This window comes from Nyctereutes procyonoides, unplaced genomic scaffold (genome assembly GCF_905146905.1).
Source record: "Nyctereutes procyonoides isolate TBG_1078 unplaced genomic scaffold, NYPRO_anot_genome, whole genome shotgun sequence".
Taxonomy (NCBI): domain Eukaryota; kingdom Metazoa; phylum Chordata; class Mammalia; order Carnivora; family Canidae; genus Nyctereutes; species Nyctereutes procyonoides.
Window position 1 is genome coordinate 26,634,336 of NW_026575035.1, and position 26,683 is coordinate 26,661,018.

The following is a 26,683-nucleotide window of genomic DNA, read 5'->3' on the forward strand; positions in this document are numbered from 1 at the left end:
TTTACTATGGGGATGTGCTCCCAGGATAAAATATTTAAGGAGATGAGTCAAAGACAGGTACCCTGTGTGACTACCACTGTTGTGGTATATTGCATCTCCCCTCTACCTGACAGGATGGGATAATAACCATTGTTTTAGTCACAGATCTAAGAGGAATATAGATTATTCAAATATTATTCATATGTTAAATGGCAATGAAAACAGCTCTTTTGTCTCTAGATCTTAAATGATAGTGGGTCAATTTCCTAAAGGAAATCATGTGAGATAAGACACTCCTCATTCAATTATTTGATTCTTGTGAAGCTCAAACATAAACATAAGCATTTATTTAATGTTATATATTCCTGACAATGTATTCATCTGTCATTTATCTCTTACTGAAACTCTTATGTGGTAGAAATATCTGGGAGGATATATTTCTCACCTCATGTAACTTACTTTGGTTTTATGGTTGACAGAATGTTCTTTTCTGCTCTCAGAACTTTTTCTTTCTTTCTTTCTTTCTTTCTTTCTTTCTTTCTTTCTTTCTTTCTTTCTTTCTATGAGATCTGTTATGACTAATGGGATATTAATGCACATGACACATGTAGAGTCTGACTTAGTATCTTGTGCTTCCACCATTATCATAGGAAAAGCATACTCAAGATATATATATATGGAACTGACCAGAGTTGAAACTACCTCCTGGACCCAAGTTTAGCCAAATCCAGCCTAGAGGCTAATTCCAAACAACCAGTTCACTTGCAGAGAGAAATACAGATAAGTAGACTTCTCATGTTCATGGGTTAAAATAATTATTTGTAAAAAATATTCATAATATCCAAATTGACCTATAGATGCAATACCATTCCTATCAAAATTCCAATGGCATTCCTTACAGAAATAGAAAAATTATCTTAAAATACTAACTAGAGGAGGAGGCAAGATGGTGGAAGAGTAGGAGTCCTCATTTCATATGGTCCCCCAAATTTAGCTGGATAACTATTAAACCATCCTGAACACCTATGAATTCAATCTGAGATGTAAAGAAAGGATGGCTGAAACTCTACAAATAGAGAAGTGACCCCTTTTTGCAAGGTAGAAGTGCAGAGAAGAGAAATGGAGGGGATATATTGAAAGAATAATGGTGGGGGGAGGGATCCTTTGTAAGCTGACTATAGGAAAGTAATACAGCCTTGGGGCTCAAAATTGGGACCTTTAGAAATCTCCTGTGAGAGACTTCCTGGCCTGAAAGGTGCTCAGTGGTGAAGCAGGGACAGAACTGTAGGAGAGACAGTGGGATCTCAATATTCCCAGGGACACAGAAAGAATGGGAGCCTGAGCCAGCAGAGTTCCCAAGCATTAGAGTTGGGAGACAGGTTTAGGTCAGTGAGCCTAGAAGAAGACTCAGCATGCCATAAACTGTAAACCTCCAATGGGACAGATTGAGTGACTGCTTTCCATGCTGGATCTCTGCAAAGGACTGGAAAAAAGCAACCCTTCACTTTCATCTGGGAGAGGTGGAGCAGGTGCCCAGTCAACAGTGTGAACACTCTCAGTGCCAGGGCCCTGCAATGGACAGGCAGGATGACCCTCCACATCTGCCAGGAGGAGCAGCTAGAAGGTATATTTGAACAAATCATAGCTGAGAACTTCCCTAATATGGGGAAGGAAACAGGCATTCAGATCCAAAAGGTAGAGAGGATCCTTCCCCAAATCAACAAAAGCCAATCAACACCCCAACACATAATAGTGAAGCCTGCAAATTTCAGAGATAAAGAGAAGATCCTGAAAGCAGTTAGAGACAGGAGATTCCTAACATATAAGTGTGTGTGTGGGTGGAATATTAGATTAACAGCAGACCTGTTCACAGAGACCTGGCAGGCCAGAAAGGACTGGCATTATATATTCAGGGTCCTAAATAAGAAAAACATGCAGCCAAGAATATTTCATCCAGCAAGACTGTCATTCAGAATGGAGGGAGAGATGAAGGTATCCAGAAACTGAAAGAATATATGACCACCAAACCAGCACTACAAGAAATATTAAGGGGGATCCTGTAAGTGAAGAGGGAGCCCAAAGAAACACAATCTGCAGAAACAGGAGCTGTAGGGCAATACAATGCCACTAAATTGATATTTTTCAATAGTTACTCTGAACATGAATGGACTAAATGATCCAATCAAAAGACACAGGGTATCAGATTGGATAAAAAAGCAAGAGCCATCTATATGCTGTCTACAGGAGACTCATTTACCATGGAAATGGACCTCAAAAGAAACCTGGGATAGCAATCCTCATATCAGATAAGTTAGATTTTAAACCAAAGACTATAGTCAAAGAGATGAAGAGGGACACTATATCATACTTAAAGGGTCTATCCAACAAGAAGACCTAACAAGAGCACCTGAGGGGCTCAGTGGTTGAGCATCTATCAGCCTTTGGCTTGGATCCTGATCCTGGGGTCATGAGATTGTGTCCCATATCAAGCTCCCCACAGGGAACCTGTTTTCTCCCTCTGCCTATTTCTCTGCCTCTCTCTGTGTGTCTCTCATGAATAAATAAATTCTAAAAAAAAAAAGACCTAAAATTATGAATATTTATGCCCCTAATGTGGGAGCAGCCAATTATATCAACCAATTAATAACTAAAGTAAAGAAACACATAGCTAATAGTAAATTAATAGTAGGAAACTTCACTTCAGTGTCAGCAAAGGACAGATGTTCTAAGCAGAAAATTGACAAGAAACATGGGCTTTGAATGACACACTGGACCAGATGGACTTCACGGATATGTATAGAATTTTCCATCCTAATGCAACAGAATACACATTCTTCTCAAATGCACATAGAATCTTCTCTGGAATAGACCAGGTCACAAATCAGGTCTCAGCTAATACCAAAAGATTGGGATCTTCCCCTGCATATTTTCAGACCACAATGCTTTAAACTAGAACTCAATCACAAGAAGAAATTAGGAGGAAGTCAAAAACTTGGAGGTTAAAGAGCATCCTACTAAAAAATGAATGGGTCAACCAGGAAATTAGAAAAGAATTAAAAAGATTCATACAAACTAATGAAAATGAAAACACAACTGTTCAAAACCTTTGCAAACAGCAAAGGCAGTGCTAAGAGGAAGTACATTTCAATACAAAACTCCCTCAAAAAGTTAGAAAAATCTCAAATACACAAGCTAACCTTACACCTAAAGGAACTGGAGAAGGAACAGCAAATGAAACTTAAACCAAGCAGGGGAAGAGAAATAATAAAGATTAGGGCAGAACTCATCGAAATAGACACCAGAATAGTAGAACAGATCAATTAAGCTAGGAGGAGCTGGTTCGCTGAAAGAATTAATAAGACAGATGAATGCCTAGCCAAACTTATTAAAAGAGAAAAAGACTCAAGTTAATAAAATCATGAATGAAAGAGGAAATATCACTATCAATACCAAGGAAGTACAAACAATTTTAAGAACATATTATGAGCAACCATATGCCAACAAATTAGGCAATCTGGAAGAAATGGATGCATTCCTAGGAAACCTATAAATTACCAAAACTGTAATAGGAAGAAATAGAAAACCTGAACTGAGCAATAACCAGCAAGGAAATTGAAACAGTCATCAACAGCCTCCCAAGAAACAAGAATCCAGGGCCAGATGACTTCCTAGGGGAATTCTACTAAACATTTAAAGAAGAAATAATACCTATTCTACTGAAGCTGTTTCAAAAGATAGAAATGAAAAGAAAACTTCCAAATTCGTTCCATGAGGCCAGCATTATCTTGATCCCAAAGTCAAAGACCCCCAACAAAAAGAATTACAGACCAATATCTCCGATGAACATGGATGCCAAAATACTCACCAAGATACTAGCCAATAGGATCCAAAAGTATATTAGAAGGATTATTCACCACTACCACATGGTATTTATCCCTGGGATGCAGGGGCAGTTTGACATTCATGAATCAATCAACATGATAGATCACATTAATAAAAGACAAGAACCATGTGATCCTCTCAATTGATGCAGAGAAAGCATTTGACAAGATACAGCATACTTTCTTGATTAAAATTCTTCAAAGTGTAGGGATAGAGGGAACATTCCTTAATATCATAAAAGCCATCTATGAAAAGGCCACAGTCAATTTCATTCTTAGTGGAGAAAAACTGAGAGCTTTCCCCCTAAGGTCAGGAACATGACAGGGATGTCCACTCTCACCACTATTATTTAACATAGTACTGGAAGTCCTAGCCTCAGCACTCAAACAACAAAAAGAAATAAAAGGCATAAAATTGGAAAAGAAGATGTCAAATTCTCAGTCTTTGCAGGTGACATGATACTGTATATGGAGAACCCAAAAGACTCCACCCCAAAATTACTAGAACTCTTACAGCAATTCAGCAATATGGCAGGATACAAAATCAATGCACAGAAATCAGTTGCATTTCTATACACTAACAATTAGACTGAAGAAAGAGAAATTTAGGAATCAGTCTCATTTACAATTACACCAAAAACCATAAGATACCTAGGAATAAACCTAACCAAAGAGGTAAAGAATCTACTCTAAACCCTCAAAAACACTATGGAAGAAATTGAAGAAGACAAAAAGAAAATATCCTATGCTCATGGATTGGGAAAAAAAATATTGTGAAAATATATATGTTACCCAGAGCAATTTACACATTCCACACAACCCCCATCAAAATACCATGGACTTTCTCCACAGAGTTGGAACAAAGAATCCTAACATTTGTATGGAATCAGAAAAGATCTTGATTAGCCAGAGGAATGTTGAAAAAGAAAACCAAAGCGGGGGGGGGGGGGGGGCATCACAATGCTGACTTCAAGTTATATTATAAAGCTGTGATCCTCAAGACAGTGTGGTACTGGTACAAAAACAGACACACGGGTCAATGGAACAGAATAGAGAAGCCAAAAATGGACCCTCAATGGTCAACTCACCTTTGACCAAGCGGGAAAGATTATCCAATGGGAAAAAAAGTTTCTTCAACAATTAGTGCTGGGAAAATTGGACATCCACACGCAGAAGAATGATACTAGACCATTGTCTTACACCAGACACAAAGATAAACTCAAAAGGGATGAAAGATCTAAATGTGATACAGGAATCTATCAAAATCCTAGAGGAGAACACAGGCAGCACCCTTTTTGTATTCGGTCACAGCAACTTCTTGCAAGATACATCTATGAAGGCAAGGGAAACAAAAGTAATAGTGAACTATTGGGACTTTATCAAGATAAAGGGCTTCTCCACAGTGAAGGAAACAGTCAACAAAACTAAAAGACAACCTACAGAATGGGAGAAGATATTTGCAAATGACAAATCAGATAAAGGGCTAGTAACCAAGATATATAAAGAACTTATCAAATGCAACACTCCAAAAAATAAACAACCCAGTCAAGAATTGGACAGAATACATGTACAGACATTTCTCCAAAGAAGACATACACATGGCCAACAAGCACATGAAAAAATGCTCCACATCACTTGTCAATAGGGAAATACAAATCAAAACCACAATGAGATACCACTTTACATTGGTGAGAATGGCTAAAATCAACAAGACAGGAAACAACAAATGTTGGAGAGGATGTGGAGAAAGGGAACCTCTTGCACTGTTTGTGGGAATGGAAGCTGGTGCAGCCACTGTGGAAAACTGTGTAGAGGTTCTTCAAGAAGTTAACAATAGAGCTACCCTACACCCAGCAATTGCACTACTGGGGATTTAGCCCAAAGATACAGATGTAGTGAAGTGGTAGGACACCTGCACCCCCATGTTCATAGCAGCAATGTCCACAATAGCCAAACTGAGGGAAACAAACCATGAGAAACTCTTAATTCTGGGAAACTCTGGGAGAATGTGAGTTACTAGCAATCTGCTTTTCTTGACCTGGATTGAGGCTATGCAGGGGTTTGGCTTTTTAATGATCAAGTAATCTATGTTTTATGAACTTTCTTTACATTCATTTTATTTTATAAAACCCGTTTAAAAAGGCATACAGTGTGTTTTATTAGTAATAGCCTTATGACAATCTTAAAATAACAGAGCTTTGTGAGTTTTATAGGAAAAAAATATTCTGACAAATATAGTTAAATTGTCCAGTCCTTCTTGGGCCACTGCAATGAGAAGAAATTTCAGTTATTGCAAATTATTGAATCATTATATCACTTCCCAATTAGGTCAGAATCTTTCATTTGAACTCAGTTTGGTAAAACTTATAGTTACTCTATGTTTATGACTTCTCTGTATTGGAAGAAAAAAATAATTGAGTGGTATACATAATTATAAGAAGGAAATATTTAAGTTTCTTAAGACCATGAAAGTTGAGTTTGTTGTCTTTTCCTGCCACTATAAGTTGCTGGAAGCTGAATCATTAAGAAAGATAGACATATTTTTCAAGAATTGAATACAATTTTATTATTTTGAACCGAGTGTAGCTTTGGGGATGAGTTGAGGATATACCTAATAAAAATGGGATTATCAGATTTGTAAGTGATATTTCTTCATTCTTGTTCTCCAGGCCAAGGACTGCTCTTATTATCTCCTGTTTCAAAACAAGGAAAAGAGGTTCTCAATTGTGCAGAGATGTCAAAAGGTATTCTTTGGTTTTCATCATTATCAGGACTCTTGTGAAATAATTATATGGTTGAGGAGACCTAAGCATTTTTAATAAATTATTCCCATGCATGTCACAGTAAATGATAATTCTAAAACAAATAAAATCAAAACAAAAACAAAAAATCCAACTGTATCACTGAATCCTAAAAAAAAATTAAAAACCAAGAGGGCAATAAAGGCTTAAGAGTATTTCAAATGGGATATTTTAGAAATAAGGATAATTAAAAGGAAATGGTTTATTTTGTACATGAAATAACAAGAAGACTTCCAAAATGTATAATTTTAAGACAAATAAATAATTCAAAAACTTGCCTATTTTTCAGTTTTATTGAGGTATACATGGACAAATAAAATTATAAGATATTTAAAGTTGTACACTGTGATGATTTAGTGAACACATATATTGTGAAAAAATAGATCTAATTAATACTTTCATGAACCTCACATATGTATGTATTTTATTTATACAGATAAGAACATAAAAGTTCTACTCAGAAAATTTAAGTTATGTCATATAGTGTTAACTACAGTCACCATGTTATTACATCAGATCCTCAGACTTTATTCATCTTCTAGGTGAAAGTTTATACCTCTATACCAACCTCTCCTCATTTCTTCCAGCCCCTGGCAAACACTTGACTCATTGCTTCTGTGAGTTTGACTTATTTTTCTATTCCACGTATGAGTGACACTATGAGCTGTTGTCTTTCTCTGTCTAGCTTATTTCACTTAGCATGATGCTCTCAAGGTCCACCCATGTTGTCACAGACAACAGGATTTCCTTCCTTCTCAAGGATAAATATAAAATGTATTTTATTTCTACTTTATCCATTCATCTGTTGATGTATACTTTGTTTCCATATCTTGGTTATTGTGAATAATGCTACAATGAGCATGGAAGAGCAAATATCTCTTTGAGGCCCTGTTTTCCTCTTCTTTGGGTATTATGGTATATATTGGGTATATTTTTAATTTTTTGAGGAACCTCCATACTGTTTTCCACAGTTGACTGCACAAGTTAACATTTCCACCAAAAGTGTTCCCTTTTCTTCACTAACTCTTGTTATTTCTTGTCTTTTTGATGATAGCCATTCTAACAGGTGTAAGTTAAGGTGATATTTCATTGTGGTTTTGATTTGTATAAATTTGTTTATTTTAAATGACGTGTAATTATCTGAAAACACACTTGATATGCAAAGCCTGCACTACAACAGCAACATTTTATTACTTTAAAATTTATTTTTACAGGGACGTCTGTTGGCTCTGTGGTTGAGTGTCTGCCTTTGGCTCAGGGTGTGATCCTGGAGTCCGGACATCGAGTCCCACATCTGGCCCCCCACAGGGAGCCTGCTTCTCCCTCTTCCTATGTCTCTGCCTCTCTCTGTGTGTCTCATGAATAAATAAATACAATCTAAAAATAAATAAATAAATAAATAAATAAATAAATAAATAAATAAATAAAATTTATTTTCACATTATTATTTTGCCTCCTTTAAATAGACCAATTTCTTAGAGCAGTTTAACATAATCGAGAGGAAGGTAGAGATTTCCCTGTAAACCTGCTCCCATATACACAGCCTGTGCACCTCTCCTCTCCCACTATCAGCATCCCCCACCAGAGTGATACACTTGTTACAATTGATGGTCTTACATTGATACGTCATTATCACCCAGAGTCCATAGTTTGCATTATGGTTCTCTCTTGGCATTGCATAGTCTATAGGTTTAACAAATGTATAATGAAATGTATTCATCATTAGAATAACATACAGAATCATTTCACGGCCTTAAAAATCCTCTGCGCTCTGCTGATTCAACCCTCCCTCCCTAATCTCTAGAAACCACTTATTTTTCTTATTTTCTACACAATTTCATCTTTTCTAGAATGTCATATGTTTAGATTTAGATACTATGTAGCCATTTTAGATTGATTTCCTTCACTTTTTAATAAAAATTTATGGTTTCTCTATGCCCTTTCATGGCTTGATAGCTCATTTCTTTTTAGTGCTGAATGATATTCCATTCTTTGGATATACTACAGTTGATTCACCTATAGATAGCTGTCATAGTTGCTTTCAAGTTTTGGCAATTATGAACAAAGATGATGTAAACATCAATGTGCAAGTTTTTGTCTGGACATAAGTTTTCAACCCATTTAGGTATATACCAAGGAGTGTGATCACTGAAATGTATGATGAAAGTATACTTATTTTGTAGGAAACCACAAAGCTGTCTTACAAAGTAATTATACCATTTCTCATATTCTCATACTCACTAGCAATGTATGAGAGTTCTTGTTTCTCCATATCCTTGCCACCATTTGGCATTGTCAGATTCCTGGGTTTGGCTATTGTAGTAAGTGTGATATACTACTTGTTTTATTTTTTTTCATCTCCCTAAATGACATATAATGTGGAATATCTTTCATATGTTTATTTTTCATCTGTGTATCTTCTCTGGTGAGATATCTATTAATATACTAGACATTTTTAAAATTGGGTTGTTTTCTTATTGTTGAGTTCAAGAGTTCTTTGAATATTTTGGATAATGGTCCTTGACTGGATATATGTTTTGCAAATATTTTCTCCCAATTTGTGTCTTGTCTTTTTCTATTGATATTGTCTTTTGCAGGGCAAAGATTTTTACTTTGAATGAATTCCGTATTAGCAATGGTTTTCTTCACAGATTATGCTTTTACAGTTACATCTAAAATGTCATAGACATAGCCAAGGTCATCTAGATTTTTCTCCTATGAGATCATCTGGAAATATTATGGTTTTGGAGTTTACATTTTGTGAAGGATATAAGGTCTATTCTAGATATGTAAATATATTTTTTTGCATATAGATATCCAGTTGTTCTAACACCATTTATTGAAAAGAATACCCAGGGGCACCTGGGTGACACAGTTAGTTAAGCATCCAACTCTTGGTTTAGGCTCAGGTCATGATCTCAGGATAATGAGACAGAGCCCCAAGTTGGGCTCTGTGCTCAGTGTGGAGTCTGCATAAGAGTGTCTCTTTCTCTCTCTCTGTCCCTGCCCTGTGTACTATCTTTCTCAAAAAAAAAAAATAAATAAATAAATAAATCTTTTTTTAAAGATTATTTATTTATTTATTTTTATTCATGAGAAACACAGAGAGAGAGAATGGCAGAGACACAGGCAGAGGGAGAAGCAGGCTCCATGCAAGAAGCCCGATGTGGGACTCGATCCTCGGTCTCCAGGATCACACCTTGGGCTGCAGGCAGTGCTAAACTGCTATGCCACTGGGGCTGCTTCCCAAAATAAATAAATCTTAAAAAAAAAAAGTAAAAGAAAAGACCATCTGGAAAGGGTCCCCCAAAATTTCATAAATGGATTACCTCCTAAGATAAGCAATTAGATGAAAGGAAAATAAGATGGGAGACCACCAGTCTGACTGAATCTGTAACCAGAGCTCCTATTCAGAGCCTGATAGGACTTTTTTAGACCTTTTCCTTTAAACAAATTGAAGATAATGTAGTTGGATGGGTGGATTAATTTCCAGTGCTACTTAAGTTGCAATCCAATTCTTTGATTGAAATCAACTCTTTATCTTAAAAATCTTTGCAAAACTAGAAATGCAATTCTAGAAGCAGTTCAAAGTTCATCTGTTCCTTTTTCTTTTTTCTCAATCCCTAAACATCCCCTGTTTATCTTAAAAGACTTATACCTTGCATTCTTCTTTGTGCCTGAAATATAAATGTTAAAGTACAAACCTCAGGAAGGTAATTCTTACCATTAGAGAAACAGAAGAGAAAAGGATCACTTGAACTTAGTTTCAGATGTTTATAGAAGCATTATCGACAATAGCTAAATTGTGGAAAGAGCCCAATGTCCATCAATTGATGAATGCATAAAGAATAGGTTATATATATATATATATATATATATATATATACACACACACACACACACACAATGGGATATTACTCAGCCACCAAAAAGAATGAAATCTTACCTTTGGTGATGGATAGAGCTAGATAGAGTGTATTGTGCTGAATGAGTGAGTAAGAAAAAGACAAATACAAATATGATTTCACTCACATGTAGAATTTAAGAAACGAAACAGATGAATATAGGGGGAGGGAACCATAAGAGACTTTTAACGACAGAGAACAAACTAAGGGTTGATTGAAGGGCGGTGAGTGGGGGGATGGGCTAATTGGGTGATGGGTATTATGAGGGGCTCTTGTGATGAGCATTGGGTGTTATATGTCAGCAATGAATCACTCAATTCAACATCTAAAACCAATTTGACCATATATGTTAACTAACTAGAATTTAAGTATAAGTTTGAAAAAAAAAAAAGGTTTTAGCCATTGGAACAGGCAGCATCATTTACTAGAAAATCAACCTAGAAACAATTTGTATTGTAACTAGTAAAATAGAAGCTGTAAGGTTTTGGTTTATATCTGTCTGCATGTTTAAGCATGTCAGTATAGATGTGTGGTATTTTCTACTTCTGGATTGTATTATTACATGTAATTTGTAAAAGATCTCTATTTAATTGAGTTAAACAAATAAGCATTTTATGAATTATTCATAAAAAGTTTCAAATATAATAGAAACTAATCCAAATGTTTTTCAGGTTCACATGATGTGGGATAATCTTTGGTAACAAAAGCTAGTTTAAATTTGTTTTGCTTAAAATAAGTGTGTATTCAGAGTATCAGCATTATATGTATTGCAGACATGCACTTCTACCTAGGGTTACTAATCAAATAAGGTTGTGTTATTTCTGTTAAAAAAATTTGTCAATAAGAAAAATAGCTTGGCATGTGATGAGATGAGCACTAGGTGTTATACTGTATGTTGGCAAATTTAATTTAAATAAATAACAACAACAAACAAACAAACAAAAACAAAATAAAAAAAATCTTGCAGAATGTCCCCTTAGAGAGAAGGAAAATAGCTTGGAACAAAGGCTGACTGTAATTTGTCATGAAATTTTTATGGGTAATCTAAACATAATAACTGTGAATAAGTAAATTAAACAGATGAAAGTAGGATAAAATATTTTTATGTGAACTTTTAAAATGGTTTCCCCAACTCTTTTGGGTAACCTGAAACCTTAAAGTTTTACTACGTTAATTAATAAGTTAAATTAATTGACTATTCAGATAATTTCAAATAGGATAAAATACTATCCTATAAATAAATTTATTTATATAAATATAAGTCACTAAACACAGGTTTATTCACTTTTGGTTTCCTTTTACAGAGGAACTGAGGATATTTGAATCTATTAGTAAACACATTTTATGCTATGCTGAGAAATGTTCTATTAAAAAGCACATGTTTCAGGAATCACAGAGAGTATTTATACTTTCACAGAGTGCTAATGTAAAAGAGAGTTCATAATTGTTTATTTCTTAGTTAAATTTCCTAAGGGTTAAGAATTCTAATTAATATATGTGATTAAAGCTACTAGAAATAATAGAAAGCATCTCTGTATCCAAGAAAAGTAGGATATGTGCTTTAGGTAAAAGTCTGAGGGATGGAAATACTTTCTTGTTGAGGGAAAAAAAAGTAATTTTGTGCTAAATTGAGGCTGACTATTTCAAGAGGGAAGAAGTAGAATAAAATATGAATGTTAAGAAAGTTGTAGAGTATTTGCAGAAAATGAATCTCTGAAAAGGAATTTTAATATGTGGTCAAGCTGGCTAAAATTAAAATGAAGTTATTTTAAAATGAGTTTTAATATCAAAAGTAAACTGGTGCAGATTGGTCCCAAGACTGTGGCAGAGTAAGAGGACCCTAGGCTTGTCTCATTCCAAGAACACAACTAGATAACTATCAGATCATTCTAAATACCCCAGAAATTGGTCTGAAGTCTGACAGGGAAACTCCACAACTAAAGGGAAAAGAGGACACAGCAAAGAAGGTAGGAAGTGCAGAGATGTGATTTAGGGGAGGAACAGATTGTGGCTGCTCCAGAGGTGAGGGAGCTCTGGTCCCAGAAGAGGTGAGAGAAAGAGGAACACACAGGGAAATGCACAAGGAGAATGTCTCCTCACAGCCATTGGCGTAGAAAACAAGACGGGCTGAATTTCAGGAGTTCTTGCAACCAATTTGGCTTAAAGCCTATAATTTTAAAGGTCAGTGGGTTTTGCTGTGATACAGCCCTGTGGCCATTCCCTACTCCTGGAGATAAAGCAGGGTAAACAACCTTAAGAGGCAGACTAGTATGGAAATGGTGATCTGAAGAATGCCTAGGGCACACAGTGGGGAGATTACTTGTCTTGGAGAGTGTCCCTGGGAGGCATCTGAGGCATACACCTCTCTGGACAGAGGAGCTTGCTAGTGCCATTTCCCTCCCCCACCCCTCAGCATAAATATAGAACCACCAGGGGTCACAGCACAGAGACAAGTCTGCTTAGGTTGCTTACACCTGGCGCCACCTCCTATGCTCTGGTGGGACAACCCTTCTCAGTCAAGCTTGCCTCAGTCCAGCATGGTAGGCCCCACCCCAAGAAGACCAGCACAAGTCCAGTCCCAACCACATCTCCTAACCAGAGATTTCTGCAAGGCCTCAGTTCTCACTGAAGTGGTGCCGGGTCTCATTTCACAAGCAGATCAGGGCACACCTAGTTAAAACTCATCACATTTAGGCCAGGAACCAAACACAGTCCATAGCAGGCAAAGAGAGCCTCTGCAGAGGACGGGCCTAGAAGACAGAACAGCCAAAACACAATAGCAGAGTGCATGCAGCACTTGCTGGAGACCCTCACTGAAGTGCCAGGCCCTGAGCACTATATGAACTCTTCTTCATAAGGCCTTGACTTTCAGGAGCAGGACACATAACTGGCTTTTCTAACACAGAGAAGAAGGCAGAGACTTAGATAAATGACAAGATGGAAGAACATCAAATCAAATTAAAGAACAAGATAAGGCCACACCCAGGGACCTAAATGAAATAGATCGAAGTAACATGCTTGATGGGGAATTGAAAGCAACAATCATAGGGATACTCACTGGACTTGAGAAAAGAATAGAAGACATCAGGGATACCCATACACACAGAGACAAAAGAGTTAAAAAGGAATCAGTTGGAGATGAAGGATGCAATAAATGAAATTGGAAACAGGCATGATGCAACAGACAGTAGGCTGGAAGAAGCAGAGGAACGAGTTAGAGACCCAATTTTAGACCTAAAGACACTTGTAGATTAAAAGTGAGTGGATGGAAAAACATTATCAGACAAATGGATGTCAAAAGAAAGTCCAAGTGGCAATACTTAGACAAACTAGACTCTTTTTTGTTCTCGTATTGTTTTTATCCTGCTTTGGTATCAGTGTATTACTGGCCTCATGAATGCTTTTGAACATGACCCCTCTATTCTATTATTTGTAAAATTTTGATAAAGATTGTCATTAATTATCTTTTTTTAATGTTTGATAGAATTCACTAATGAAACCATATGAGCTTAGGCTTTCTGTGCTGGGAGAGTTTTGATTCCTAATTCAACTTTCTTGTTATTGGTCTAAAAAGATTTCCTATTTCTTGGATTCAAGATTCATTATTCAACCTTGATAACTTGTGCTTTTTTAGGAATTCTCTGCTTTTTCCCTAAGCTATCTGATTTGTTAGTATATAGTTTTCTATAGTGATCTGTTATTACACTAAGTATTTCTGTGGTTATCTGTTGTATTGTTTTCTCTTCCATTTTCTCACTTTGGTCTTTGAGTACTCTCTTTTTTTTTCTTAGTTAATGTAGTTAAAACATTGCCGACTTTATTTATTTTTAAAAACTGGTCATTTCTTTCAATGTTATGTATTGTTTATTCTATTCTCTATTTTATTTATTTCTGATTTTTCTTTGTTATTTTCTTCCCTTACTAACTTTTAGATAAGTTTCTTCTTTTTCCAGTTCTTTGGGGGTGAATGTTAAATTTTTTATTTGAATTTTTTTTCTTAATACAAGCATTTATAACATAAATTTCACTAACATTTGCTTTTGCTGCTTCCCATAGGTTTTGTAATATTCAAGTTTTCTTTTGTTTCCAGACATGTTTTGATGTGTTATTTGGTTTCTTATTTGACCCATCACTTGTGCAGTAGTGTGTTGTTTAATATTTATATATTAAATATTTAATATTTACATTGTATATTTTCCAGCTTTGTTTTATTGTTGAACTTTAGTTTTGTACCAGAGTAGTTGGAAAATATACATGGTAGGATTTTAGGCTTCTTAAATTGGTAATATTCCTTAAATCTCTTTTTATGTAATTTAATCAGGGGATTCTTCTGTGTATACTTGAAAAAAATGTGTATTCTATTTTTCTTATATGGAATATTTTATATATATATCTTTTAGAACCATGTATTCTGAAGTATGTTTCATGTAAAAAAATTTATTTAAAAAATAACTGAGAGTACTCATTTAAAATAAAGCATATCAGAGGGAAGATGAGTAGAGGGATGGGTGAAATAGGTAAAGGAGATTATCAGGATGAACACTGAAGATGATGTACAGAATTAATGAATCATTATATTTTATACCTGAAACTCATGTAACATTGTATTTTAACTATACTGGAATTAAAATAAAAAAAAACTTAAATAAAAAAAGTACACTGGCTAACCAAATTAGAATTTAGTTTTTCTCTGTTAAAAGGACAAAGTTTTCTTAGATTTTTGGTCAGCTCTTAATACAACATTGTAAACAAAGGTTTTTCTTTAGCTTTAATGCAATCTCCAAAAGTCAGGTCTTTGGTTACTTGGAAAAGAAAAAACTGAATACTACAAGAACTAAGGCTTTTTATAACTACCTAACTTTCTGTATTTGCTTGTAAAATCTTTAATAGTCACTTTGGCTAAATAGGGACCTAAGTATTGTTTCACAGTGACCTAATTCTATTTGACAAAGTGTGCAAGTCTTTTGACATTTTTTATAAACTTCCCCCAAATCAAATTCTAAAGTCTTTTCCACTTTGAAGTAACTTTCTTTGTTTTGTTGTTTTTTTTTCAGGGGGTCCCTGGGCCATCTCAAAAAATTTGTTCTCTCACTTTATAAATAAAGGGGGACATGTGGGATCCCTGGGTGGCACAGCGGTTTGGCACCTGCCTTTGGCCCAGGGCGTGATCCTGGAGACCCGGGATCGAATCCCACATCGGGCTCCCGGTGCATGGAGCCTGCTTCTCCCTCTGCCTATGTCTCTGCCTCTCTCTCTCTCTGTGACTATCATAAATAAAAAATTAAAAAAAAAAAAAAAAAAAACGTCAAAGGGGGACATGTGAAACTAAATGGGCTTATTTGGCATGTTAACTTATTCATTGTGAAATAAGTGATTCTAAACCTTCTTTGATTATATTTATGTGGATATATGTTATTAAAACAAGTGTTGCAGTAAATGTAAGAAATTCCTAAAAATTTGATATGTCCGAATGTAATATTAACACTTGTAATTTTAGTTACTATCTTAAATGTATTTCACATAGGTAACTAAATTTCCTTGTCAACTGCATTGTAATAAATTCTTATTATATCTTTAACATGCCATTTTTAAGTCTTTTGTCATTTATACACAGTTACTGTTTTATTCTGATGTTTCACAAAAAGTGTTCCCTTGAAAGTATTTCATCTTTAAGAAGATTCAAGGAAATGGCTTTTGACAAGTAGTATTTTCAGGTAATTTTAAAATCATAAAACTTAACTGTGTAAAAATTTCCACATCTAGTGGGAAAACTGGATTCAAGCAGAAAAAGAATCAATAACATTGAACTGAATTAACTGAGGAGGGTGATTATAACTTTTATTACTGCCTGTTTAAAATATTGTTGGTTCTCTAATTTTCTCTTTTCCAGATTTTGGGAAAGTTTTTTCTTATTTTGTCTAGACTACAATTTTGTTAGACATAGCTTTAAGAACAAAGGTGAATTTTTTTTTCTCCCCACCTGCTCCCTCCAGAATTAAGAAACTTTTAGTGACCATTCTTATTTTTATGAAAATATAGTTATTTATAAAGGTTCAATAAGAATTTATTCCCCTTGTAAGAAGACACAATTGAAAATGTTGGTCATATACCAAGGCTTTGGAATATCATATTTGAGAGAGATGTGCATACAATCAGATATGACCAGACATTTTTAAGAAAGTAAGAAAAAAATAGAAAAAAGAAAGAAAGTAAGGTTGACTTTTCAGACCCATTAAGCCCCTTGGAGAAAATCGACCTGGATATTTGCTTACAGAGTTCCAGAAAAGCAGTCTTAAAAAGAGCTTATATCATCAATCATTATTCTTGCTGCACTTATGTAAATAACCAAAGTTTAATGCAAACAAATTAATATTACTTTTAAAAATGAGGGTAATTTTAAAGGGAAAAGAAATTATGTTTTTACCTTTGTATTAGATTCTAATCCTGTTAATTGTCTTTGAGGTTCTGTTAATATACCTGTAAATTGGACTGGATCCTGAATTCTTTGTTTCCTCAAAAATCTGGCTGTTACTTTCCAAACTAATATTTCCAATTTTCTTCCACTCTTCTGATCTGGAATCACTAAGAACAGAGTGCTTTTGAATATTCTTGGAAGAGACTATATCAGGTCTTCTTTATTACCCAGATGACAGTCAAACTTCGTGAGCTTAAATCTTGGATATGCATCTCACAACTAAAGAAGGTCCTGACATCTGGTCCTACACAAGCATTGGAGTTCTCTCAAAGAAATTGAAAAGGAAGAGAATAGCTGGAAACTAAGGTAGACTGCTTCCTCTAAGCCTCAGATCAAAACTTCATCCTTTAATTGAACCTGAAACTTTTTTTTTTCTTCTTCTTATTCTTTCCTTTACTCTGGCATTGATCTGCAGAGGTAATGCCCTCATCTGTTTCTCCCAGACCATTACTAAGGCAGGTAACTTTTGCCTTTCAGACTGCTAGGTTTGTCATCAAGAACTCCCACCTGTCTATTAACAGTGCTACCTTAGCAGGAATGATTGATAACCTGACAGAATGTATCTTCATCTGTGGTGATTACCATTTTCTTTGGGACTATAAATCCCTGGATAGCTGGTGCACAACCATGAAATGCCTCTTAGTTACCTGTAACCTTAGCTTTCCAACAACAAATGTACTTTGTTGGTTGACTCCCCTGGATTTAGATCATTAAGTTAGAAAGGAATTAATAAGAAACTTTAGTGACTTGGGTTTCATTTCCTTTGTGACCACACTTCACTGATGAGGAGTAAATGTAAATGAGAATATGATCAGAAATCTCTCCTTAATTCTTAAAGATATTACAGAATCTTCTAAGATAGTAGCTGTCCCACAAAGATTCTTAGACTCTGTCTTAAGTTTTTTTTTTATAATTAGATAATCTTTAATTATCTTTTAGCTGAGCAATAAGATGTCTGTGCCATGGTCAACACTACTTGCTGTAGCTGAATTAACATTTCTGGAAAGGCTTGGAGATTTTGTGCCAGGAGTAGCACTAAAAGACATTATCCAACAGCTTTGGGGATAATGAGAAACACAGCTGTGGTACCCATGAACCACTTTTTGAGTTCATTGTCTTTCTTGACAATTCTGAAGGGTGTGAAAATGATAAATGAAACAGAACATCAGTGAAGTGCTTTGAGATGGTCTCCAATGTTCAAACCTTGACAAGACCTGAGCTCTAGAAGGGGAAATGCCTGATAGCCTCTTTGTTTATCTCCCCTGTAACTCAAATGTGGCTGTATGGTTTCTGGTCAGTCCTTATTCTTTCCTCCCTCCTCCAACATGGGACATGACTGTTGGGAAAGGTTCTTTCCAGCATTGAGGGACAAATGTAGACAGAAATATCTCAACTGAAATGGACAACTTGGTAGCTTTACCAATGATGTCTTTGGAGAAATATCTGGATCAAAAGGAGGGAATATAAAAATGAATAGAGGAAACCTGACTTAAAATGGAGTTGGGAAACCATGAAAGGAGAGCTCTCATGCACATACACTCATCTCAGTATACATGGCCAGCAGGAAGAACGAAGATTTCCACATGTCTCAGTAAAAGTCACAACCTCAAACTCTTATTCTTCTTCAAGTAACTTTGTTCAATACAACACTCACCAATTTCCTCCCAGCACCTAATAAAAGCTAGCCTCCTCTATCTCTTAGGATTTGCCTATGATTTGCCATAGCTTGCTTGTCCCAAATGCCAATTCCCCTGCTATTATTGAATAAATTCATCTTTGTTTAGTTAAATTCCCATTTGTATTATTTAAGGTTAACAATATACATCTCCAGTTTTTGGAGGGTGAAAGGGAAAGGAAGGTATTTAAGAAGATACAATAGGGGGATCCCTGGGTGGCGCAGCGGTTTGGCGCCTGCCTTTGGCCCGGGGCGCGATCCTGGAGACCCGGGATCGAATCCCATGTCGGGCTCCCGGTGTATGGAGCCTGCTTCTCCCTCTGCCTGTGTCTCTGCCTCTCTCTCTCTCTGTGACTATTATAAATAAATAAAAATTAAAAAAAAAAACTTTAGAAGATACAATAGGTAACAGTATACTCATAATGAATAGTAAAACTGAGACAAATAGTATATTCTCGCAGCAGAATAATTATAGCAAACTAAATTTTTTATATTTATTAACATAGGTCTACAAATTTGTCTTTTTTTCAGCCAAAGTGAAGATGGACAGAATGGTCATCTGATCTCCCTGTGATAGAGTGGTCCTTGGACAATCATCATTAGTTTCATCTGGGTTTCAACTTGTTAGAAATACAAATTTTCATGCCCTATCACACACCTCCTGAATCAGAAACCTTAGGGTTGGGACCCAGCATTCTCTGTGTTAACACACCCTTCTGATGTGAAAGCTATCTCGACTTTGGACATTTTTATCCCTAAATCAAGAAGTAGATCCAATAAGTGGTAAGTCTGCATATTATTGAGAACAGGGTTTATTAATTATGACAGAAGAAACCATGATGAAAGTATTCTAGTACGTGAAAGAGAAAAATTATACGGGTTCTTGATTAATAGGTATTTCTAAATAGAACAATGATAAGTAAGTTTGTTTAAGACCAATTCTACTTCATAGGACCACTGGAATAAAACAAGCAAAAAATTTTTAAAAGAGGATAAAAGCATTTAGAAAGTACTGCCATGTTACCATGGCTCAAAGACCTAAGCATCCTGCCTTTTAGTGACCTTCAGCGCTACTCACCCCTAGCCTTTGTCCATTTAAACCAACTGCTGAGAGGCTAAAACAGTAAGTGTCAGCAGATTCAAAGGTTTAAATAACATATGTTGGATTTCAGAGCCTGGCAAGAAAAAAGTCAGCAGAATATAACAACATAGAAGTAAAAATAAATGAAGAATAGGCCTAGCCTTACAAAGACTAAGCCCAGTTCAGAAACACTCAATCCTGACTGAGATAAGATAAACTATACTTTTGATTTTATTTTGCCAAAAATAAAAGTAAATCCTCCCTGGAGGAAGATAACCTTACTCAAAGCCTCGAATTATGTCTATAATATTTATATGCAATATCTTCTTTTTAATTAATGTTTAGAAACCATAAAAGGAGAGAAAAATAAGTAAAGCTCAGAAAACCAGAAGATAAGACATGGTAAATAGGGGAAAGACACATACCTCAGATTTTGGAGGTATCAGACCAAGAACTTAAAACTACTATGCTCAATATATTTGAAATTAAAATGACTAGTTCAACAGTAATAGGAGGTAACTGGAAATTACAAAATAATAAAATGGTATCTGGAAATGAAATAAGGATAACTGCAATTCAATATATGGATTTGCTAGAGGTTTATATACAGCTGAATAGAGGACTACAGAATTCAGTGAATTTAACAGTCACTGATCCAAAATCAGCATAACCTGTTTTACACTAAAAAGACCATTTTTCTAGCCTTGATGTGTGTGTGTGCCTGCCCACATTGCACATACACATGTGTGCACACAGCTTATAAGCAGAAGTTTACATGTTACAACTAAAAGCACCTGGGAGTAACAGAGGTTTCTCAAAGCCACAGCAATCCAAAATGCCTACAGAAGGCAAGAGAATAAGAATTTTAAAATTATTTACCAAAGAATCCCACTTTGGTGGGAACTTCATCTCAGAGCACGTCTTACCCTGCAGCATGTTAGAATTAATTACAAGTTCCTAAATTAAGGGAGAGGAGATACATATTTCCCAAATACAATCATCTTTACTTCCACCCAGCCTCCTGTGCTTTAAGAGAGCAATGTCAACAGCACCTACCAAATCCAATATGTCAGCTTTTAATTATGTTTCCTGCAGATATCTAAGAAAACAAGACCTACACTGGCCATACCATGCACTACGGCCACTACTGTGTACCTCAAAGTACTGCCCCCAGTGTCCACTCCTGCTGCTTCTAGGAGAAAAATCTTTCTGTGGAGCACTGAGGCTGTACCACCATGGACCGGCTGTACCACCATGGATTGGCTTACCCATTTTCTAATATAAATACATCCTTTATATTCCTTCGATTGTTCTTCACATTGAGCGGACACCACTCCTAGGAGTGGAAGCCATTCAGTGCAAGTAACAAACTAGACTGTGTCATCACAGCCTTTGATATATTTGGCATCAAGTTCACCCTCCCTCTCATCCCAGAAGGCAGCTTGCTTCCAGGTCCCCGGGACAGCAATGAAAGCTACTCCTTCTGTCCCTTTTAGGAAATCATCCCTCTGCCCAATCCCATTGTAATGTCAATTTCTTGCTGTTTGCTAAATATTTCACCAGGTAGTTTTATTTTTGTGAGGATTTTACAAGACTTTTGCCTTGTTAATGTTTATCTAAGAGAAATCTCAGTAAAATGAATCTCAAGGAGAGCTTTAAATGAAAAGGAAGTTACCAAATGAGTTAAATGTATTCAGAGTGCTCTGGTACAAGCAGAAAGAAGTAATCTTCACTTCTGGTAAAAGGACACATGGTTGATTGTGAGTTTACAAATGAACCTATTGTTATTTTTATATCAGCTGTAAAAAAACATCTCCTTTCCCTCTAGCCAGCTGCTTCCCTGAAAACCACTGGCTGAGCTAGCAATTACTGTAGCAGCACAAAGCCCCTCAAATGGGGGACCATGGCAATTGCCCTGATTTGTTACTGCAAAGGGTTTGCTACAAAGGCTTCTTTCAAGACATTGAAATTAAGCAGTTTGGGACTATGCCAGGGTATTTTGGAGAGTAGCAATCAGTAAAGAAGAAGGAGACACCCTTCTCAGCACAAGAAAGCAGGTAGACCTGGAGCAGAGGCTGAGTATATTAATAGGAAATAGGACGGCGATTTTCTGGCAACGAGTCAGTGTTATCCGAAGTACATTGTTTATCTTAGGCTGACCTTTCTCTGATAATTAAAATAATTCTAGGCCATCTTGATTCACAATTAGAAAGTAAAACTCAAAATTTGTTTTGCTTCGTTTTGTTTTGTTTTTTTTTTTTTTGGTTAGGAGATGTATCAGATATAATACCATCTAAAATTTCTACACACAAAGCTAATGTTTTCAGATGATTGGTATTGTGAACATTTTCCCCAACACACTCACAAAATAGAGTAATTCAGTCAAGTTTCTGTGGTAAGCACTGGAAATGCAGCAGTGGACTAAATACACACTGCAATAATATAACTTAGGTTCCCCTTTGGAAGACTGAAAATGAAAAGATTAAAAAATTAAATATATGTTATGTCAAGGAGTAAGAGGTCAGGACCAAGGGAAACAAGGTAAATAAATGAGGGAAGGGAAAATGGGAAGACATGAAAAGAGGCTGAGATTCTGGATGAGATTGCTGGGAGGTCTCATGGGGGGGGTGGAGGGGAGTACATTTGAGTATAGGCTTAAAGGAACTGAGAGAGTTCCTCATATGGATGTCTGGGGGAGGAGCATTAAGACAGAGAAGCCAACAAAGGCAAAAACTGGAATGCAAGGCTTACCTTGGGGGATTGTGTGGCCTTGACAGCCAGAGGATAAAGTGGAAGGTGACCTCAGATGTACATGCCCTTGGGACCACTGTGAGGACTCTGGCTTTTGCTCTGAGATGGGAGGTCATTGGAGGGTCTGAGGAGAAGGGAGACAGAATCTGGGTGGTATTTGAAAAGTACTACTTGACAGAATGAGAAGAGAGATGAGAGGCAAGGAGGTAGGGAAGATTTGCAGTGATCCTGGGAGATAGTAGAGAAGATGCAAAAGATTGGCAGCAGAGGAGGTTTTAGGAAGTTTTGGACTCGGGATATATTTTGAAAGCTGAATTTCATTATATGGTGTGAAGGCAAAAATTAAGTTAAGGAGGATACAGATTTTTGACCTTTATGAACAGAAGAATGGTGATGAATATTGTGAGATGGGAAAGCCCTTGAAAAAAATCAGCTTTGGAGAGAAAATCAGGAATTTAATTTTAGACAATTTAAGATTGTGATAATTTTAGACCTAAAGTAGGCATATCAAGAGACAAACTGTATAAACCATTGTGGAGTTCAAGGGAGCTGTCAAATCTTAAATCTTGATTCATCAGGTTAAGACTGATATTTAATGGCTTGAAGCTGGATATATGTGTACAGAAGAGAGAAGAGACTCAAAATAGCATTCTGAAACAGCAAATGTTTTGAGGTGACAGAGAAGAGAAGGAAACAACAAAGATGGAGAAAACTCACATGCAATTTTGACATCATGAGAGACAAGCAAAAAGAGGGTGATCAGCTGTATTAAATTCCTCTGACGACTCAAATGCCATGAAGACTGAATTGATCATTCATCTAGTAAAACAGCACTCCTTTGTGACCTTGGGACAAATTGTAGTTGGGTTAGACCCAAGAGAAAATGGGTAGGGAATAGAGCCTCTCTTTCAAGGAGGTTTCCTCTAAACGAGAGCAAAGAATAGAGCGGTCCTGAGAAATCTTGGATGGAGAGGAAAAGGTGGAAGACAATGGCATAGGAGAGAGGAGAGGCTGCGCGAGGGCACAGGGAGCACCAGGGAGAGCTCAGTGCTCAAGGTTCCTGTAGAGCAACCGCAGAGCACAGATGCAGAGAGTGGGCAGATGTGCACAGCTCTCCACTGATTGCTTCAATTTTCTCAGTGAAGCAGGGAGCAAAATTGCCTTTTTATTCTGAAGATAAGGGGAGTGGTTTGGAGGCTTAAAGAGATAACACAGATCCACTTAAATGAGAGAATGATAGGACTGGAGAGGTAGAATAACTGCCATGCTGCCTTAGGAGTTCACTTGGGTCAGTGATCATGAATTTAATGTAAAATGTCACCAAGGGTATTTGTTTTTTTTTTTTTTTTTTAGCTATATTTAGTTAACTGAGAATAGTGAAAGAGTAAAAGGAGAGTTGGATTTAATCAGAATGATTTTCCTCAAGAGAGAATAAGGAAGCAAGTGAACTGAAGATATATGTGAAAGAATGACAATACTAAAAGATCATGGAATTTCCTTTGTGTAAGGGCATAAAATACAAGGATGGGACCAAACAGTTAAGAGTCCTTTAGTGTGAAGTATCATGGAGTTTGGGGTGCCTGAAGGGCTGAGGTGGAAAGGTAGAAGATATCACTCTAGAGCAGAATGTTTGGGATTTCTCATCACACTGTAGGTACTCATAATGACAAGGTGCAGGGAATAACCAAGATGAGGTGTACTTTTGAGAAAGCATGAACATCAAAGCAATTGCATAAGAGCAGGTCAATAACTGAACAACCAGGACACTCTCTGATATCTTTCTTCATATGGAAAAAAGTACTGAGGAACTTATTGTGGAGATGTAATGGTTCAGGCACTAAAATTATCACCTGGCTGGGCAGATATCTGGTATAGTGAATGGTGGAAAGAATGAGTATGAAAGAGAGACAGAGATGGAGAAAAGATTAGAGGGACAGGGCAATAGGAGGGAGCAGACAGACTGCCTTGTCTCTCCAAGTTTAGCAGGATGAACAGTTAGCGAAAGGAGCCAGATTCCATTTGAAAACTACAGGATCAAACAATTCTCTGCAGGAGAGCCAGGTTTCAAGTAGCCCAGGAGGGCAAATTCATTTTTGATGGTGAGATTAAAGTGTTCTCAAACTACAATGATAGTAATTGCAAAATTTCATGATCACAGAAGACTTTTGAACCACTGAAACACGAAGACACAACATGATTGGTCATGAAATAGTAAAATCCAGGAGCACTTGGGTGGCTCAGTTAGTTCTTCCAATTCTTGTTTTCATCTCAGGTCCTGATCTCATGAGTGGTGGGATGGAGCCCCACCCTGGGCTCCCTGTTCAGCCAGAGTCTGCCTGAGGATTCTCTCCCTCCACCCATTCCCTCACTCACCCTCTCTAAAATAAACAAATAAATAAATCTTAAAAAAAAAGTAAAATTGAGTATGTCACATAATTTAATAAATAGTGATTTCAGATGGGAAAGCTTCTGTTGGTTTGTAGAAAAGATCAAAAGTCTCCTATCATTATACACAAAAAGATAAGATTTGTTTATAGTTACAGATTATAGTTTATAAATATTCAGGCCTGGACTAGGGGTTAATTAATACATTACTTGAATATATCTTTAAATATATATTACTATAGCAGAGGTGTAATTGACTTTTTTTGCTCAATAATAAACTCTAGAAACTCTACAAATAGGATATTTCAGGCATGATTATAGAGGAATCTGTTGGGATCAACAATGTATGTCTTAGTGCCATAAGAAAATACATAAGTATTTGAAATTACTATGGAAGCAATCAAATCAAATAACACATTTTATAATTCATTTTAATTTCATTGCTATGCTTGCATTACAATTTTTTTCTCCTGTGTAATATCAGAGAAGAAGAAAAAGGCAATAAATTCCACATATAAAAGAAACATATGAAGGAAATCAAATTAGTAAAAATTTAGAGAGCTCAGTGAGGCATTGGCCATAATTTCCCATTGTGATAAAGGCCAGTGACTAAAAGAATGCTGTGAAAATAAATGAACCATTGAAATAAGGTGACAGTTTTATTTTTGAAAAGCATTTCTGTCACTAACAGCATCTTATTTTGTAATGGAGAATAATTAGCTTCTCCTTTTATAGAACTTTAAATTTGCATTTCCACTTAGTATATTTTTAGTTTCTACTTCTGCATAAATAATACATTCTTCTTAATATGTAGGCCGTAGTTAAGTTCTTACACAATTGAAATGGTATTATATACACTTCAACAATGGAATAGTTAAAAAACGAACAATAGCAATGAGTATTTTTCAGCTTTTTGAGCTTAACAATGATCTTTTTTGCTAATTTCAGTTAATTAAATCAATCATGAATCTCAGTCCAGACAGAGGGAATCTATACTACAGTAAATATTTACGACTTTGTAGACATCTGATTATTTTGTTGGTACAGGAAAAGTTACTGTTAGAGCATCCTTTATTCTAAATTCCAATATTAATCATCAAACAAATTCTAAATGAAGTGAAATAGTCTAAAGTGGAAAACTTGACAGGGTTTTCCTTTGTTGGAAAATATGTCTACCAAGGTACACTATGGTTATTTCCCCTTCTGGAGTAGAGAGGGGTATTCATAAAATCTCAAGAAGATTCTTAGGAATAACTCAAGACCTCAAGAATAACAGCTTTTCTTCCTAATCTGAATATCTCAGTACCCTGGAAGGCATTTTCTACTCAGACCTCTGAGGAGAGATGCTATCCTGTTCCACCTACTTCAATTGGAATAACCAATGTTCCATAAAAAAATCTTGGTACTCTACCCTTGCTTTTTACTCAAAAAGTGTAGCAGAGGCAGATAAGTAAAATCATTATTGCCATATGGATCTTTGAATCTACCTAATTTACGAACAATGACATATTTGAGGATGTCAGTTAGCTGTACTGCTTTCTGGGGGCCTTATGAAGAATCTATTTCCTTGCTTTTTCTAGTTTATAGAGGCTACTTATACTCTGTATCACAGGACGCCTTTCCTACATCTTCCAAGTCAACAGCAAAATATCTCTGCCTTTCTTCCATACATTATCACTTCAATATCTTTCTCTCTCATTCACTTATCTGAACCCACACAGGTTCTCAGATTTTAAGGACTCATGATTTG

General features: G+C 36.1%; 1 protein-coding gene across 1 annotated transcript in view; it reads right to left on the reverse strand.

Moving 5' to 3' along the window:
• SNTG1 (syntrophin gamma 1) overlaps positions 1–26,683 on the reverse strand; it is a 732,034-nt gene that overhangs the window by 84,268 nt on the left and 621,083 nt on the right. The gene's annotated exons all lie outside the window — the stretch shown is intronic.